Source organism: Macaca nemestrina, chromosome 1 (assembly GCF_043159975.1).
Source record: "Macaca nemestrina isolate mMacNem1 chromosome 1, mMacNem.hap1, whole genome shotgun sequence".
NCBI lineage: Eukaryota > Metazoa > Chordata > Mammalia > Primates > Cercopithecidae > Macaca > Macaca nemestrina.
The window spans coordinates 171,720,655-171,741,466 of NC_092125.1; the positions used below are offsets into that span (position 1 = coordinate 171,720,655).

Consider the following 20,812-nt stretch of genomic DNA (forward strand, 5'->3'; position numbering starts at 1 on the left):
GACCATCCTAGCTAACATGGTGAAACCCTGTCTCTACTAAAAATACAAAAAATTAGCCAGGCATGGTGGCGGGCATCTGTAGGCCCAGCTACTCAGGAGGCGGAGGCAGAAGAGTGGTAAGAACCCGGGAGGTGGAGCTTTCAGCGAGCCAAGATTGTGCCACTGCACTCCAGCCTAGGCGACTGAGCGAGACTCTCTCAGAAAAAAAAAAAAAAAAAAAAGAGTTTGGCATACCATAAATGTAAAGAAAAAAGATAAAAGTTGTTTAAAAAATACATATTTAAACAAGTAAACATAATAGAAACTTAGGAGTGATATTTCTTACCTCCTCCCCATTGCATTCAACAAAAAAGAGGCAGTCTCTGCAAGAACGTGACTTTAACTGCTACTTAATTTTTGATGTGTTATTTCCTTAATTCAAATAACAATTCCCTCTCTTTGTTCAACATTGGATCAATTTAAATGATGAGTGTTTAACCTATACTTATATATATCAAACCAAAAATACTTTAAAGTGACATAAAACTACTGAAATCAAAGCAACATAAACCCATGTAAAATAATGTGTTTCCAAGCAAGAACAAAAGAAAAGGTAAATTCTCTACAGACCAAGGCCTCATCCTTTATTTACAATTCTACATATGACATTTTGTAAAATATGCCAAAAAGAAACATGAAATAGAAACACGCTTTTAAAACTGACTGAATGCCAAAGCAGTGAACATAATATAAGATAGACTAAGTCATAAGACTACTAAAATGTATTAAAATACTTTGGAGTTAAATGTGTATACATAAATAGAAGATTTAATAAATGTTGAAAATATTTATTGTAGAAAAATCAATCCTGATCATGAACACTGAAAAAGTTACATATAACACATAAATATGTGTCCATTTATGAGACACATTGGTAGTTAATAACCTTTTTTAAAGTGAGTTTATACATTAGTTCAATAAAGTATACAGGACACATAAATTCCTAATGACTAGATATACTTGATTCACTTTCTAGAAAACTGCAGTGGGGATTTTCAAGGGTTCCATTGTGGTGTTTGGAGCCTGGACAGTGGCGACTTCAAGTCAGTGTGGTAGAGATTAAGAAAATGATCAGGGTTGGCCAGTTCTACTCAGGAGATTAAAGCATACATATATTTATAATCTGCAGAAATAGATTTTAAAAATCAAGAAACTTCTAAAATAAAAGGAAAATTAATCAACTGCTCTGAAGAGTCTGAGGAGAAGCAGGCAGGATCCACAAATATCCAGGATGATTTCTGTAAGTTGCCGTGTCAATACAAGTTTGAGAAGCAGTATTCAAAAGATGACAGACAACTAAAAGCAATTCCAACTGCAGAATGAAAGGAAACACAATCTAGACAGACAGTTGTCACTACAGGGAATCTGTGACGCATCCGTTTAGGAGCTATAGCATTTCCTCCAAATCAAAATAACAGAATTGAATACTAGGTAGTTTAGGACTCCCACAGGAATATCTTCAGAAATTATATTTGAAGCAAAAGAAAAGTTCTTGCTCAATAATTTTGACAGCATAGCCACGAATGAGGTTTGCTAGCTTAAATCAGGAATGCAGCAAATACTCTACTGTTGCAGTAGACATAACCTAATTTGTGTGTGCACTGCTGAAAATAAAAAGAAAGGCTATAATGTCATGTCTAACTCTTGAGTTAACAATTGCCTCCCTTAGGCAATAATACTTATACAAGAATATCCCTATTATGTCTCAATATTCCATTTTATTTAGATAAAAAGAAGTTCTGATTTTAAGAAATTTATTTTTTAAGTCAGGCAAAAGCGTATACTAAGAGTACTCTATTGCATGAAATTATATTGCCAATGTAGCAATGATTGCAAGAACCGTTATGTTAACAAGGAAATGAGTGGTAATACTTCCAAGAGCTGAGCCTCCACCCCTAATGAATTTAAATTTGTAGGTTTAGATGAATGAGGCACCAAACACAACTAGCAAATAAAATAATTAAGGTGTTATTTTACAATTTAGAAAAAGCAGCCTTTTGTTTACTACTATGAGTCCTTAATGCTATTCTGCTTTCATCTATAACAAAATGCTGAGTGGTCAGTTTTAAAAATTAACCAGAATAACCAAGTTCTAATGTAAATAGTCTTTCCTTTTTATTATGGTGAAGTCACAAGTAACAACAATAATGATAATAAACGTCCCAGAGGTTTACTTCTCAATTAAAATTCTGAAAGAAGAGAATACTGCATGAACAGTGTTGAGAATCTTGGCAGTGCAACTACTGGTATATCTTTGACAGTCTGATTAAACTGCTCCACTTTTCAAAAACATCATAAGGACAATTCCAACTACAGTGCACATGAAAGGAAATTGTAGGGGTTTGTTTCTAATGTACAATTGCCTTGCACATGCATATGTGCCCTCGCTCTCTTAAGAAAAATGCCTTGGCTTACCATTGTTTAAACATTTAAAACCACATTCTGCACCAACACTAAAACAGCATCAGATTGCATTCCGAAAGAACCACAGATCACACAGGCAATGGAAATCTTACCTGGGAAACCCCCTTGGACCATTGTTGTGTTCCCTTCAGAGTATCTGCATTCCTGACAAATATCCAATGCTGGACGCAGCTCAAATCCTCACCACAGACTCCTCTCTCTTCTGACGACCTTGGGCCTATTTTTTTTTTTCTCTCTCTCTCTTTCTCTCAGATTTTGTTCTCTTTAAGGGCAACCTGTCAATCTATTTATATCAGGAAAAGCAATCAATTAAGCTAATTTCAAGCTAGTCCTCAAGCTAAACAGTCACCTCTGTCAGCAGGTAAAAGCTGCTTGGAAAACTATGCCGGAGAAGCAAAATCCCTGGTTTCCCACATCTGACCCTTGGATGCTTCAGGCTGCCGACTGTGACACTCAGTTACCCTGCTCGCCTCAGGATGATAGCTCTATTTCAGAACAGGAGGCATTATAACCGCAACCATTTATTGTGGCCAGCTTCAATTAATATCATTTTAATGACCCAGTTTTCCTGCTGAGAAACGGTTCATCGCATTAGTTACATCTTTCAAATGCAAATTAAAAGGAAACAGCAGTTGATTTTAGCCTGTCCAAAGTGAGGGGAACAGTCATCAACTTGCTCTCTCCTTAATGCTCCCAGCATTGAATCATGTTTATAACAAAGAAGCTGGTGAACCACATGGAGCATGTGGTATCTCTCCCCTAGCGAGATTCATTTGTATCTCAGTAACATTCTAAACATGCAGTAAAGATTCTATTTAAGCAGTCAAGCCTTCAACTTAGCGTTCAGAGGGGAGAAATACTAAAAAAAAAAAAAAAAAAAAAAAAATTGTAGCTTCAGAAAAGCCACTAGAAAAATGGTTGACATTTCTTAAATTTCACTCAAAATGCTACAATGCAGCCCTCACCCTACCCTACCCCCACACACCTGAAAACCATTATTTAACCAATTACAATGACTTCAGAAGTATCTATCAATTATACAGTATAATATTTCTTTGTAAAATGCAGAAGAAAAAAATCATCTATGTGATCACTGTATCATATGAGGAATACTTAAAAAGTCAAGAATACCCAAAGAAAACTCAAATGCTACTCAAAAGGTCTTAAACAATATAATTTTTAATTTACAGTTATAATAAATGCATCCAAATTATATCAGGTGCTGAAGCTGAGTTTTCAGAATAAAAAAAATATAAAAAAGCCAAGTTCATCAGTTTTCTCCAATTACAGAGCTAAAATACAAATTCTACTTAGTTTCCTTTTTTTTTTTTGAGACAGAGTCTTGCTCTGTTGCCCAGGCTGAAGTGCAGAGGCATGATCTTGGCTCACTGCAACCTCCACCTCTCTGGTTCAAGCAATTCTCCTGCCTCAGACTCCAAGTAGCTGGGATTACAGGCACGTGCCACGGTGCCCAGCTGATTTTTGTATTTTTAGTAGAGACGAGATTTCACCATGTTGGCCAGGCTGGTCTTGAACTCTTCACCTCAGGTGATCTGCCCGCCTCAGCTTCCCAAAGTGCTAGGTTTACAGGCGTGAGCCACTGTGCCCAGCCTATTTTACTTAATTACAAGAAGCCCAAAAAGGGATGATTGTGTAGGAAATGAGAAAAAGAATTTACATAAAACTAAAAAATGAAATCAGCCTTTATTGCTAACACTTGTCCATCCTATTTTGCATCGCCAAACAAACAAACAAACAAACAAACAAAAAAGAGAACAAACACACTAAAATATTTGGTGAAATGAACATACAAATATTGTTAAGCACGGTTTGTTTGAAGTGAACATTCTTAACATTCTTTAAATGCCTGGTAATAATTGCTGTTGATTGTAGTGACACCTATTGGTAAGGTAGAGATCAACTACAGAGTCCACAACGATACAGAAAATAGACAAAATTTTAAACCAAAATAACTACTAGTTGCTCAATAAATCTTTATTACAAGTTTGCTTCATGCTAAAAACTGGCATAGCATACAGAGGAAGGCACTGGAAGGAAATGCCTACACGTGGCCCTGAACACCACATGAGAACCAGATTCTAGTCCTGGTTTCATCGGTCACTAATTTAGTGGTTTGGGGCAAATTAATCACTCTCTGTCTCAGGCTCCTCAACATTAAATTAGACACCAAATGAGCTCTAAGGTTCTCAAATGCCATCATTGCCAAAAAAACCACGTTGTTGTTGATTATTATACTTTGATTCCCTTATTTATTTATTTATTTTTTAGGTGGAGTCTCGCTCTGTCACCCAAGCTGGAGTGCAGTGGCGTGATCTCGGCTCACCACAACCTCCATCTCCTGGGTCCAAGCGATTCTCTTGCCTCAACCTCTCCAGTAGCTGGGATTACAGGCACGTGCCACCACACCCAGCTAATGTTTTGTATTTTTAGTAAAGATAGGTTTTACCATGTTGGTCAGGCTGGTTTCGAACTCTTGACCTCAAGTGATCTGCCTACGTTGGCCTCCCAAAGTGCTGGGATTACAGGCAGGAGCCACCATGCCTGGCCCCTTCTTTGCCTTTTTGAGACAGAGTCTCACTCTGTTGCCTAGGCTGGAGTGCAGTAGCGTGATCTTGGCTTACTACAGCCTCTGCCAGGTTCATGTGATTCTCCTGCCTCCGCCTCCTAAGTAGCCAGGATTACAGGCATATGCCCCCATACCCGGCTAATTTTTGTATTTTTAATAAAGACAGGGTTTCACCATGTTGACCAGGCTGGTCTCGAACTCTTGACCTCAAGTTATCCACCTGCCTTGGCCTCCCAAAGTGCTGGGATTATAGGTGTTAGCCACTGCGGCTGGCCTATTCACTTCTTGAAAGTAATTTACAACCTGATCTCTCTTCTTTAATGTAGATCCTTTTATAATAACTTTTAACTATCTCTTACACATGTGATTAATTTAAAATTATATGTAACTTTGAAATATTTTTAACAGTTTTACTGAGTATAATTTGTACACTATAAAATTCACTCACTGTAAATGTACAATTCAATGATTTTTAGTAAATTTATGGAGTTGTGCAACCATCACAACTATTTGGTTTTAGAACCTTGCCACCACCCTCCAAAAATTCCATCAAGCCCAATCACAACCCAGGCCTGCTTTTTCTATACATAAATTTGTTTTTTATGGACAGTTTATGAAAATGGGACCATACAGAACGTAATGTTTTACAGCAGGCTTCCTTTAATTAGCATGATGAGAATGTAGCAGCATTGAAATCCTTTTTTATTGCTGAATAGTATTCCACTGTATGGATATACACTATGTATATCCTGTCACCGGTTGATGAACATTCGGCTTGTTTCCAGTTTTTGGCTATTATGAATAATGCTGCTATGAACTTCTATGGAGTAGTGTTTGTGTGGACATATGTTTTCATTTCTTTTGGGTATATACCTAGAAGTGAAATTGCTGGGTTGTATAGTAAGCCTATATGCAGCCTTTTAAAGAAACTGCTGGTTGGGCATGGTGGCTCACACCTGTAATCCTAGCACTCTGGAAGGCTGAGGTGGGCAGATCGCCTGATGTCAGGAGTTTGACCAGCCTGGCCAACATAGTGAAACCCTGTCTCTACTAAAAATACACAAATTAGCTGGGTGTGGTGGTGGGTGCCTGTAATCCCAGCTATTCAGGAGGCTGAGGCAGGAGAATTGCTTAAACCTGGGAGGCAGAGGTTGCTGTGAGCCGAGATCGCGAAACTGCACTCCAGCCTGGACGACAGAGTGAGACTCCCTCTCAAAAAAGTGAAAAAGAGAAAGCAAAAGAAACTGCCAAACTGCTCTCCAAAATGGCTGGACCATTTCACATTCCCACCAGCAGCGTATGAGGGTTCCAACTGTACTGTCTATCATTTTGCATTAAAATCATTCTAGTGAATGTGTAGTGATTTTAGTTTGCATTTTCCTAATTTTTCCTAATAACTAATGATATTGAGCATCTTTTTATTAGCAATTCAGATGTCTTTGTTGAAATATCATTTCAAGTTTTTGCCTATTTTCAAAAATTGAGTTAGTTGCTTTCTTATTATGAGCTGTAAGAAGAAATGCTTTTTTTCTTTCAAATAAGCATATTTTGTTATATAAAATTCAAGTAAATTAAATAAAGTTGAAAGCACACATTTTTTTCTCAAACCTCCCCCCTCCAAGTAGTTTTATACATTCTTCTGTACTTTTTTCAATTAAAAAAAAAATACTAGGAATCCTACAAAGTTCAGCGTTGACATTAGAATTTGGTTAAAAACTGCTATTTGGCTTTGACCTCCAGAAGGCCAAGTGGAAAGATACATCATTCATGGCACCACTGAAGCAGTGCGAGATCGATAATCTGGTGACAGCACGAGTTAAGAATGAAAACAAAACCGTATTTATTAATGGCAATAATTCAAACAAGACTGACATTTGGATTTACTGTTACTACTTAGGGTAGCATTCTTGAAGTAACTTGGAAGTGAAAAATCTCTTTCAGTGACATATGTGGTTGCTATGCTGAGATTCTATCAATTAATTGAAGTAGAATGTTTATTACTACCAGAGTAAAATATTAAAATAATTAAAGAGAAGAGCTGTACTTTTTTATATTAAAATTTATTACAAAGTTAAGTAGGAAAATATGTTGACAGTTGATATGACTATTAAGAGAATTAACTTTTATTTATTTAATTAAATTAATTAATCCATTTATTTGTTGAGACAGAGTCTCACTCTGTTGCCTAGGCTGGAGTGCAGTGGCATGAGCTCTGCTCAGTGCAACTTCCAACACCCCAGCTCAAGCGATTCTCGGGCTTCAGCCTATCGAGTAGCTGGGACTACAGGTGTGTACCACCACACCTGGCTAATTTTTGTACTTTTTGCAGAGACGGGGTTTCACCATGTTGGCCAGGCTGGTCTCGAACTCCTGATCTCAAGAGATCCACCTGCCTCAGCCTCCTAAAGTGCTGGGATTACAGGCATGAGCCATCGTGCCCGGCCGAAAATTACCTTTATAAACAACATTATACTCTTCGTGAGTCAACAACTGTTCATAAAACGTAAATGCTACAAGGCAGAATAATAGAGATTAAGTTATGCCATAAGTTTGTTGGGAGTGTTTGGCAAACTAGCACTCACATTAAACAAAGTAAACTTTAAAAGCTATATTTTTAGTTTTTAGATCCCATCTGAACCATTAACTTTTCTCAAACAATTTTCCTGTGTATTCTTCCTACATAGAGAGAAATGAAGTTAAAGTAAAATGTCAACCTTACAGCATCAAAATTCCATAGGAAATGTGCCAATTCATATTACACACAGTTGCTTCTATGGTATATCCACCTTTGATCCAGGGAAAATAAAGAGTAGGAAGAGAAAAAGTATTAGAGAAAAGTGAAGTACTACAAAATGCCTTTCTCTCCTAGTGATCTCCGTTGAAAGTGAAAATGTAATACTGTGAAGATGCAAAGGTGAGCAGAAAGAATCCAGCAGTAAACAGTGTTAATAAAGTACTGGTCCTATTCAATCAGGCTAAGCTTAAAAAAACTGACTTCCAAAATTTAAATAAATTAAATAACAATTTTAGATAAAAGGTTAACATACTCTTATACTAGAATTTCTTTTTCTTTTTTCTTTTTTTTGAGATGGAGTCTCGCTCTGTTGCCAGGCTGGAGTACAGTGGCGCGATCTCGGCTCACTGCAACCTCCACCTCCCAGGTTCAAGTGATCCTCCAGCCTCAGCCTCCCGAGTAGCTGGGACTACAGGCACATGCCACTGTGCCCAGCTGATTTTTTGTATTTTTAGTAGAGACGGAGTTTCACCATGTTAACCAGGATGGTCTCAATCTCCTGACCTTGTGATCCGCCCGTCTCAGCCTCCCAAAGTGCTGGGATTACAGGTGTGAACCACTGCGCCTGGCTAGAATTTCATTTTCTAATGGCAATACGTGGCACACATTGAAGAATTATTTATATTACTACTGATAATAATAAAAAGTAGTAGCTAGCATTTCTGCTAGCATTTCTGGAGCACTTCCTATGTGCCACTTCTTATATAAACACGTGTCTTCTAATCTCTCATAATACTGTGAAAAGGGTATTATTATTATTATTATCCCAATTTTACAAATGAGGAAACTAATGGAAATAGATGCAACTTGCTCCAGCTCAAATGCCTACAAAAATTTAGAGGTTAAATGGCTTAGTCAAAGCAAATGATGTATTAAATACATAAATATATATTACTACAATTGCTATTAGTAAAAAATGCTGAAGTAAACATCTTTGTAGAAATATATATCTACATACACATATATTTACACACACAATGAATCTCTTAGGATATGAAGTTGAATTATTATGTCAAAGAATAAGCACATACATGCCGGGCACAGTGGCTCACGCCTGTAATCCCAGCACTTTGGGAGGCCGAGGCGGGTGGATCACCTGAGGTCAGGAGTTCGAGACCAGCCTGGCCAACATAGTGGAACCACGTCTCTACTAAAAATATAAAAATTAGTCAGGCGGGTCTCTGTAATCCCAGCTACTCGGGAGGCTGAGGCAGAGAATTGCTTGAACTGGGAGGTGGAGGTTGCAGTGAGCCGAGATCACCCCATTGCACTCCAGCATGGGCGACGAGAGCCAGACTCCATCGCAAAAGAAAAAAAAAAAAAAAAAAAGCACATAGAAACTTTTTATACATGCTGCCAAAGGGGTGTCCAAAAAGAGGTAAAGTGATTCCTATTCCTACCAACAGTATATAACAACTCCTGTTTTTCTACAACCACTCTAACAATGATGATTCATATTGTTAAAATATTAAGTACTCTGATAGGCCAAAAAAACCCTGATTTTTATAGTTACACATTATTAGTGAGGCTGAACACAGACATTTTGTGCTTGTTACCCAAATGTAACTTATTTTGTTAAATACTGCCTGATCTTTGCTTGTTTTTCTATTGTCCTCTGACTGTATATATATGTGTGTGTGTGTGTGTGTGTGTCTTTCTTCTGACTCTGTGTGTGTATGTGAACACAAAGTTTTTAATTTTTATGTAAGATAACACATGATTATTTTCCATTATTGTTTTGGTAATTATTTGAAAAGCTTTTCCCTGTACCAAGGTTATATTTTAAAAATACCTTATCTAGACTTTTTATAGTATTTCTATGGTTTCAGTTTTTAGAATAACATGATTTTTTTTTTTTTTTTTGAGATGGAGTCTCGCTCTGTCACCCAGGCTGGAGTACAGTGGAATGATCTCAGTTCACTACAACCTTCACCTCCCAGGTTCAAGCAATTCTCCTGCCTTAGCCTCCCAAGCAGCTGGGATTACAGGTGTCTGCCACCATGCCTGGCTAATTTTTTTTGTATATTTAGTAGAGATGGTGTTTCACCAAGAATTACATGATTCTTTTGAAAACAATTTGTAATTTTCTTGAGAAGATCTCTACATTTTATCCCCAAATGAGTACACAGTCCATCATTTATTGAATAATCTATCTCATTTCTACTATTCAGAAAAAATTTTTATGCTCTAAATTCTAAATAAACACCTGGGACTATTTCTACACCAATTTTTTAATGCAAATATTGAACTGATTTTATTACTGCAGTTAAAAAATTATTTGCTTATTTATTTATTTATAACAGAGATGAGTTTTCACTATGTTGTCCAGGCTGGTCTTGGACTCCTGGGGACAAGTGATCCTCCTGCCTCGGCCTCCCAAAGTGCTAGAATTACAAGTGTGAGCCACCGCACACGGCCTATTACTGTTAGTTTTTTTGTTTTTTATTTCAACTTTTATTTTAGATACAGGGGGTATATGTGCAGATTGGTTACGTGAAAATTTTGTGTGACGCTGAGGTTTGGCATGTAGATGCCTGACACCCAGGTAGTAAGCATAGTACCAGATAGATAGTTTTGTTTTTTTTTTTTTTTAAACACCCCACCACTGTCTACTACTGCAACTTTAAACAATGTTTATAATCAGGAATGCTATTATAATACTAGCACTCTGGACAAAATAATTCTTCCTTGTCAGGGACTATACCTTGACACTCCTACCAATCAATGACAGTAGAATCCCCCATCCACTTAGACCAGGGGCCACTTGGCAAGGTGCGGAAATGGTTTTGGTTGTTATAACTGCAGTGAATGGGAGGGTACTACCAGCATCTCGTGGGAAAAGGCCTGGGATGCTGTTAAACATCCCACAATGAAAAGGACTGCCTCACAACCAAGAATTACTCACTTGGCAATGATTCAAGAAAGCAACAGTACCAAAATGGAGAAAGCATTCACATTCATGTCTGAAAGCTCCAGACTGAGTTTGAAAAGCACCAGCTTAGAAGACATTCAGATACAAAAAAAGGCAAGTCCCTAGGCCGGGCGCGGTGGCTCACGCCTATAATCCCAGCACTTTGGGAGGCAGAGGCAGGCGGATTATCTGAGGTTGGGAGTTTGAGACCAGCCTGACCAACATAGAGAAACCCTGTCTCTACTAAAAATACAAAATTAGCCAGGTGTGGCGGCACATGCCTGTAATCTCAGCTACTCGGGAGGCTGAGGCAGGAGAATCGCTTGAACTCAGGAGGCGGAGGCTGTGGTGAGCCGAGATCGTGCCATTGCACTCCAGCCTGGGCAACAAGAGCGACACTCCGTCTCAAAAAAACAAAAAAGGCAAGTCCCTTATCATTATCTTTCTTTTCCAAAATTGCCTAGTATTTTACTTCAAAGTCAATTTTCAATCAAGTGCTTGTATTTTTTTTTAAAGCCTATTCCACCTAGCAAGCAGATGGATTTAAATTACCTTAAATTTACAGAGGAATTTAGAAATAACTGAAATCTGTAATACACTTAGTTTTCCAGTCAGGAAAATAGTATGGCACTCTACTTTTTTCCCAAAATCTTTAATAAAGTTTCATAGTTTTCTATAAGAAAGAAACTATACTGTAGTCCCAGCTACTCAGGAGCCTGAGGCAGGAGGATTGCTTGAGCTCAGGAGGTCAAGGTGGCGGTGAACCGAGATCATGCCACTGCACTCTAGCCTGGGTGACAGAATGAAATTCTGTCTCAAAACGAAAAAAGAAAGAAACTATAGGGATTGTTAACCAGTGGTCCTTGAATTCTTAAATGGGCTTCAAGACTCCCACAAAGCTGAAAAAATGATACATAAAAGGTTGTGTGTATGTGTGTGTGTGTGTGTGTGTGTGTGTGCACCCATGCACATGGATGACAGTGTTTCTGTGTATTTGCATAGATTTTTCTGGGGAGTGGGTTTGTAGCTTTCACTGCAGTGCCACTGAATAAATGACTCAAAGCTATGAATCATTGCCATGACTTTTATGTTCCGAATTGCATTGTTCCTGGATATTTCCTATTTTTTGCAGTTATTGCTATTAGGAAATTTATATCACATTTCCTAAGTAGATAATACTGACAAGAAGATTTTAAAAGATGTATCATTTGGCCAGGCACGGGGTCTTATGCTACCTGTAATCCCATCACTTTGAAAGGAGGCCGAGTTGGGCAGATCACTTGAGCTCAGGAGTTTGAGACCAGCCTGGTCAACATGGTGAAACCCCATCTCTACTAAAAATACAAAAATTAGCTGTGTGTGATGACGTGTGCTTGTAATCCCGGGTGGTTGAGGCACCAGAATCGCTTGAACCTGCAGGCAGAGGTTACAGTGAGCCGAGATCGCGCCACTGCACTCCAGCCTGGGCAACAGAGTGAGACCTTGTCTCAAAAAAAATACAAGTACAATTCATATATAGCCTTACTTATTATAGCCAAAATACTTTTTAGGTTTTGAATTTTTGAGACTGACAATTATATGACCATCTGTAAATAATAATTTAATTTGTTCTCTTCCTTCTGGCTTTTTTTGTTTTGTGGTGGAAGAGGAGAGGAGGTGAGCTTAATGCATTGCTAGATTCTTGAGGACAATGGTGCTAGCAAGTATTCTGTTGCCTTCCAAACTTGAATATAGAATTTTTTTGCAAGAAGAGAAGAGGTTTGGGATAGGTTTCCTACTCCACTCCATGGGAACACATGATAATTACTTTTTAAAAAATTAAAATATGTATATATATTTTATATGTGAAATGAATTTTAAATAAATACAAAGTGGAGTGACTGCTAATGAGTAGGGATTTGGGGGGAAGTGTGATGAAAATGTCCTAAATGTTCTAAAATTAATGACGGTTGAACAATTCTGAATATACTGATAGCCACTGAATTATGCATTTTAAGAAGGTGAATTATATGGTATGTGAATTATATCTCAATAAAGTTGTTTTTTTTTTAAGGTTATCCCCTCTAAGCTTAAAAATATTGTGACTCTGAGTAACAGAATTGATAACAAGCCACATTTCACAAGGACTTAGCTAGCATCCTATTCTTAAAATAATTTAAATAAAACGGTAAGAATTAAAGTAAAACATGAAGATGCAAGGAATTGGTAATCTAAGTTTTTATTTGCATGGGGCAGTACACAGGTTAATTTTCTTTCAGACAGGGTGTCACTCTGTTGCCCAGGCTGGAGTATAGTGGCACAATCATGGCTCACTGTAGCCTTGACCTCCCAGGTTCAACTGATCCTCCTGCCCCAGCCTCTTGAGTAGCTAGGATCACAGGCGTGCACCAACATAACCAGTTAATTCTTTTATTTTTTGTAGACAGGGTCTTATTATGTTGGCCAGGCCAGTCTGGAACTCCTGGGTTCAAGCAACCTACCAGCCTTGGCTTCACAAAGTGCTAGGATTACAGGAATGAGCCACCATGCCCGGCCACACAGGTTAATTTTATAATTATGCTCCATAATCCAAATATACTCTTCATACCAAACATTTCATTATGATATATGATGACCAGGTCTTTTCTGGGAAAAACAAAATTAAGGTAGAATAACAAAACACCTAAGAGAGCATGCTTTTCTGAAATTAAAGTATAAAGGAAGGCTTTAGGATTCCTATAGTGTGGGGTTCCATTCATATCTTTGCTAGATCCTTAAAAGCCAGTGGCAGCAAACAAGTCAATTATACTGACTTTCTAGGACCTTATTTGCGTAGACAGAGACATATCTATAGTGTGGTTCTCATTGTTTCTTTATGACTACTCTCTTATATGTTACAAAAAGACATTCCAAAATCTTCTGCTCCCCATAGTTTAAAAATGTCACTGAAAGAATGAAAGCTTGCAGGTTAGAAAGACCTGGCTGTTGTAAAAGCATTTAACCTCTGGGATCAAAGTATTCAAAGCAGGGCTTTCTGGGGATAGACACTTCTCTCTCAGGAGACTGAAGCGTTTAGATAAGGTGGGAAATGGCATGTGGGGAAAGAGAAGTCAAGCTGTTCTGCACAGAATGCTCTGAAAGTAGGTGGATGGTGCAGTTCGGCAGAAAGAGTATCTCCGAAGCACCACGAGCAAACCTGCATTTTCATCACATCCCCACTGTTGACTGCCCGAGGTATATACCCTCTGCCATTAATTTGGCCAAATACTGGGTTTGTATAACGTCCCAGGCCAAAATAGAGAGGGTCATTAGCCTCATGGAACTTAGAAGGTTAAGCGGGGAAGACAGATATTAATCTAGTAAGTACACTAACATGATATTTTGTTAATTGCTATAAAAGAAAAATGCAGGAACCTATATTGAACTAAGGAGTCAGGCAAGGTTTTCCAAAGGAGGTGACACAAAGCTGAAATCAGCAGAAGGTATAATACCTTCTTCAAAGGCTCTTCTGTATGTCCAATGAGAATGCATTCAAAAAGTTGGGGAGAATGTACGGCACATAGTTGGGTACTCAAGGGACTCTATTATCATGTAATTATTAAAACTGGTGATAAAAATGTAAAGGGCCGTGCGCGGTGGCTCACGCCTGTAATCCCAGCACTCTGGGAGGCTAAGGCAGGCAGATCACCTGAGGTCAGGAGTTTGAGACCAGCCTGGCCAACATGATGAAACCCCAACTCTACTAAAAATACAAAATTAGCCGGGCGTGGTGGCGCATGCCTATAATCCCAGCTACTCGGGAGGCTGAGGCAGGACAATCACTTGAACCCAGGAGGCGGAGGTTGCAGTGAGCCGAGATCTGGCCATTGCACTCCAGGTTGGGCAACAAGAGCAAAACTCCATCTCAACAACAACAACAACAAAATACAAAAATTAGCCAGGCGCAGTGGCATGTGCCTGTAATCCCACCTACTCGGGAGGCTGAGGCAGGAGAATTGCTTGAACCCGGGAGGCAGAGGTTGCAGTAAGCTGAGATCAGGCCACTGCATTCCAGCCTGGGCGATAGAGCAAGACTCCATCTCCAAAAAAAAAAAAAAGTAAAGAAACAACTACAAATGCGAAAGAGACTGGGAATGAAGATTCATGTATGTTTGTTGATCAACTGTCAGGAAGACACATAACAAACAGAAGAGAGGTTTCATTCTAGGGTTGGCGGATGGAAATGCTGGTAATGGCTTTAGACAAAAGTGGGACTAGAAGGTAAAAGGTCAGCCTTGGAGAAGACATAACATTTTATTTTGGTTAGAAAATTGAAAGTGCTAGTGGAAAAAAGACATGGCATCTTCCCAAGAGCCAACTGAAAATTTGGGTCACAAGAGCAAAGAAGGATTAAAGTTAGAAACCAAGACTTTCAAGTCACCACATAACAGTCAACTGAGTGATCTCTTTATGCTCTCAGTGATCTTGAATTCTTTTTATCCTTTTGAGATGTAGTCTTACTCTGTTGCCCAGGTGGAGTGCAGTGGCATGATCTCGGCTCACTGCAACCTCTGCCTCTTGGGTTCAAGTGATCAAGCGATTCTTCTGCCTCAGCCTCCCAAATAGCTGGGATTACAGAAGCCCGCCACTATGCCCAATTAATTTTTTGTATTTTTAGTAGAAATGGGGTTTCATCATGTTGGCCAGGCTGGTCTTGCAATCCTGACCTTGTGATTCGCCCACTTCAGCCTCCCAAAGTGCTGGGATTACAGGCATGAGCCACCGCCTGGCCAATCTTGAATTCTTGACAAAACAATCTGATTTTAATTCCAGGTATGAAAGGCCATTTCCTCAAAGTAAGTCAAAAGTTCCTGCACCATCAATACATACCTTTGACAAATCCTGCAACCTTTGATAATGGTAGTTTTGCCAAGAGCTAGGCACTGATGGAGTACATTGTTTCTTAATTTTTTTCATAATTCTCACTTAATGGTTATAAGACTTCTTATGATAATTAGACACCAGAATGTCATAAAATACATTCAACCATGCAAGGTAAGTGATCTAAAATATAAATGCTCATTACATACCACACTCTGTATATTGGTTGTAACATTTAAGTTTCATAATAATCTGAATGATAATTACTATGCTTATTATTTTGGGGGGCGGGGGAGGGGATAGGGCCTCCCTCTGTTGCCCAGGCTGGAGTGCAGTGGCGCAATCTCGGCTCACTGCAACCTCTGCTTCCAGGTTCAAGCGATTCTTGTGCCTCAGCCTCCTGACTAGTTGGGACTACAGGTGTGCAACACCACCCAGCTAATTTTTGTACTTTTAGTAGAGATGGGGTTTCACCATGTTGGCCAGCCTGCTCTTGAACTTCTGACCTCAAGTGATCTGCCCACCTCGGCCTCCCAAAGTGGTGGGATTACAGGGGTGAGCACCTGCGCCCTGCATACTACAGTTATTTTATCAAGTGTCCTTTTTCTCTTCTTCTTCATCAATTTCTTGTTGTTAAATTCAATGGTTATTTTCATGTCTCCAGCCTCTTCAACTTCTTAGCAGCATTCCACCCTTGACCACTGAAGGTCAGTGACAGCCTTCTTGAAACACCGTTCTCTCATAAACAACATAATCCCCTAATCTCCTGGAAGTGTTCTTATGCTAAAGTGTTCCTTGCTGGCTCATGGGGCAGGTGCTGGGTTTGCTTCTTGTTGCTGTCTACACAGTATTCCTAAGTAAGCTTATGGGCTCCCATGACTTTAAAGACCATTTCGATCAGTGGTTTTGGTTTTCAGATTGTAGTCTCTGGATCAGAAGTGTGATACCAGCATCACCTGGAAACTAATTCTAAATGCAAATGATCAGGTCCAGGCTTAAGGAATCAGAAATGGCCTGGGCTGTGTGTGTGTGTTGGGGGGGCGGGGGGGCGCGCAGGGAATGACCACGACTATCAATTACTGTTTTCATAAGCTTGCTGGAATCTTCTGAGGCACACTGAAGTTTGAAAGCCTTGGATCTAAATTAGTGTTTTTCATAATGCAGGTTGTGACTTGTTTGTTAGTCATAAAATATACTGAGTTGCAACCAATGTTTAAAAACATGAAATAGGATAAAATAAAAAAGAATAAAATTCACACATTATAAAGGTAAGTAATATTTCATAAAACTTTTGTTTCAATTATACATGCATGTTCCTGTGTGTGTTCCTCTATACTGGTTAAGTAAAGTGTATTTTACTGTGGGTCACAGTCTCAGGCTCAAAAAAGCCCTCATCTATATGATGACTATATGAGCCAGATCTTTGCAGTGTGGTTCCTTCTTCATTTAGGTTTCATTTTGGAGACAGAGTCTCACTCTGTCATTCGGCCTGGAATGCAGTGGCATGATTTCGGCTCACTGAAGCTTCTACCTCGCAGGCTCAAGCGATCCTCTCACCTCAGCCTTCCAAGTGGGTGGGACTACAGATGCTCACCACCACACCCAGTTAATTTCTTGTAACTTTTGTAGAGATAGGTTTTGCCATATTGCCCAGGCTGGTCTTGAACTCAAGTGATCCCCCTGCCTTAGCCTCCCAAAGTGCTGGGATCACAGGCGTGAGCCACGGTACCCAGCCTATTTGGGCCTTTCTTAACCATTCCACTTAATAACGTCTTCTCCAATGCACTTATTCTCATGCTACCATGTTTTGTTTTTATTTTTTATTTTTGTTTTAAAATTTATTTTTAACATCATTTTTAAATTTTATTATTTTATTTCATTCAAAGACCTTATCACTATTTAAACTATCTGATTGTTTATAATCTTTCTCCCTACCAGAATCTAAGCTAATGAGAGCAATGGCCATGTTCCCTTCCATATTCTCAACACCTATAACAGTGTCTCCCCACGCATAACATCCAACTCAATAAACACTTCTTATCTGAATAAAATTTATAATTAAGTAACTAGTAAAGCCAGCTCTTAACATGCTTTAGACTAGTGTGTGATGGCTCACGCCTATAATCCCAGCACTTTGGGAAGGATAGTATGAGCCCAGGAGTCTGAGACCAGCTGGGCAAAATAGCAAGATTCCATCTCTACAAAAAAATTAAAAAATTAGGCTGAGCGTGGTAGCTCACGCCCATAATCCCAGCACTTTGGGAGGTCAAAGTGGGTGGATCACCTGAGGTCAGGAGTTTGAGACCACCCTGACCAACATGGAGAAGAAGACCTGTCTCCAATAAAAATACAAAATTAGTGGTGACACATTCCTATAATCCTAGCTACTCGGGAGGCTGAGGCAGGAGAATCGCTTGAACCTGGGAGGCTGAGGATGCAGTGAGCCGAGATGGTGCTGCTGCACTCCAGCCTGGGCAACAAGAGTGAAACTCTGTCTCCAAAAAAAAAAAAAAAAAAAATTAGCCAGGCCTGGTGGCACACACTTGTGGTATCAGCTACTTGGGAAACTGAGGTTTCAGTGAGCCATGATTGTGCCACTGCACTCCAGTCTGGGTGACAGAGCAAGACCCCATCTCGAAAAACCCCCAAAAACCATGTGTATCTCATCCCTGGATCTCTCTAATAAAATCAGCACTTCCCTGTATGCCGACAGCTTACATTGCAGCCATCTGCTGCAGAATCATGGTCCTTGGGAAAGTTACAGAGCCATACTTTCATCACTGTAAAAACAAAGGCTTAGTCTTCGGACAAGAATCTGATAAAACAGCAACCCAAAATACTTTTAGTTTAGAACAGATGAGCAGAGTGTTCATTTAATATGAGTCAAGGAACAAAGAAAAACCCATAGGATCTATTTCAAAAGGAAATACTGGAAGGCCAGAGGCTTCAGGTTCACGTGCATTTCAAATGTGAATTATCTAACAAATACCTCCATACAGTTCAAACTCTTCTGGAGAAGGTTAACAGTAAATTTAATAGGGTATAAAATGGGGATGGTACACTGGGAAGGAAAAAAATTAGGAAGCAAAATGAATGAAGAGAAAAGTAATATACACAGCCAAAATAGGTCTGCTGGAGAATCTATGAAATGTATAATATTATAGCTCAAGAATGGCTCAATATTAGAAGTCTTTTTCTGCATTTGAAGTAAATTAGTGTCCTTCTTGACCCCACTGCTGCCGTGTATATGTGCCTGTGCAAATGAGCTTGTAACTTTGGGGAGGACACTGCTGAGTCTGCCTATTTTAGGCATAGAAGTGATATTTAAGAGAGAACCCCAAATCACTCTGTACCTATTTTTTTTTTTAAGAGACGGGGTTTCATCACGTTGGTCAGGCTAGTCTTGAACTCCTGACCTCACGTAAGCTGTCTGCCTCAGCCTCCCAAAGTGCTGGAATTACAGGCGTGAGCCACTGTGCCCAGCTCTACCTATTTCTGCAATCATAATGAGTTTTAAGTAACAGCAAGTGTCGATCATGTTACAGGTTCTGGAGTAAGAGTACATGGGTTTGAACCCCATTTCTACTATTTGTTAGCTGTCTAACTTTAGACACATTCTTTAATTTCTCTGAGCTTTTATTTGTATAATTAGAACCTCACAAAATTAGTATGTTGACTGAGTTAATAACACACATAAAGGCTTTAAAACAATGACTGGTACATGGTAAACCAGAGCATTTAGTAGGTATCACATTGCCTGTACTAAGCTCTTCAAAAGCTTTTTCTCCTCTAATTGTTGCAACAATACTAGGAGGCAGGTTATAAGATATTCGCTCACCCCCACATAGATAAGCAAGTGTGAACCATGAAGAAGTTAAATAACTTGTCCAAAAACTCACAACTAGCAAGTAATGGAACTAGGATTAGAACATAATCTTAGGTGCACACCTCAACAAATACTGGCCTTCTAGGAAACCAGAATGTATGGAGTAATCAACAACTCAGCTCCATTCTGTGGCAGTTGCCCTGATATCTATATCAGAACAAGGAAATATATTACACATGTGCACATACATATCAACTTTATATACCATGTGTAGCTCTCCAAAAAGAGACTGAGAACTAAAGCCCACAGTACACTTATCACACTTTGTTCCCATGCCTTTGCATTATCCCTTCCAGGGTGGTGGTTCAATCAAGACAAAAGGAGCGATGTGTTACTCATTCCATCGCAGACTCACTTAACACTGTTACTAAAAAGCAGATGGTATTCAAAAACGATTTATTGAATGCATGAAGAAAATGACACTAGAAAGGGCTTTATAAAATTGCAAAGTACAATTCAAGTTTTTATAACATCAACTTAATTATTATAAAGTTACATTTATTTTATATTTTATTTCTATTTATATATTTGTTACTTATTAAGAAAAATATAAATAATTATTATAACCATAATAGGAGCTATATAATACTTATCAAAGACTCACTATGTGGCAGGCTAAAGGCTTTATTGCTTTATTTTAATCCTCATTACAACCCTATGAAGTAGGTATCATTATTGCACCCTTTTTATAGAAGAGGGCATATTTAAGGTCACACTCTAGGAACTGCTAGAGTAAGAATTTTGACTCAATTTTGATATTGAATTCCTTTTCTATATTGTAGAAGGGAAAACATTCTGTTAAGGAAGCATATGTTTCACATACCATAAAATTCACCAATTTACAATGTATAAGTCAGTGATTTTAGTATATTCACAAACTGTGTAACCATCACCACTATCTAATCTTAGAACATTTCATCACCTCCAAAAGAAATTTGGTATACATTAGCAATAGTATACACTATACAGACATAAAAGAAATGCAAATTATTTTAAGTAAAGCCACAGTTACATATATGTATGAATGGATATTTGATTCATCTAATGCAAAAGAAAATCGTGAGATGAATTTTAAAGGACAAAATACAAGTTGGTGGGCCTTCTGTGATTCTGCATTAGCAACATCACTTTGAGTAAGGCAAGTAATCAACAACTGAAATCTACATCCAACCCAGATAATTATGGGTCAACTTCTAATTTCAAAGACTAGGGACATTTTTGTATTCACAACCAAACAATAAGATTAGAAGGAAATATAGGAAAAATAGTGTACAATATAGCTTCCTTCAATATTCCCTTTCTCAGTGTCAAAGGGAAAAGCTGAGGAAATGA

General features: G+C 38.7%; 1 protein-coding gene across 6 annotated transcripts in view; it reads right to left on the reverse strand.

Annotated features, from left to right (window-relative positions):
- Positions 1–20,812, reverse strand: part of LOC105495168 (PATJ crumbs cell polarity complex component) — a 428,227-nt gene that overhangs the window by 217,849 nt on the left and 189,566 nt on the right. The window lies entirely within an intron of this gene.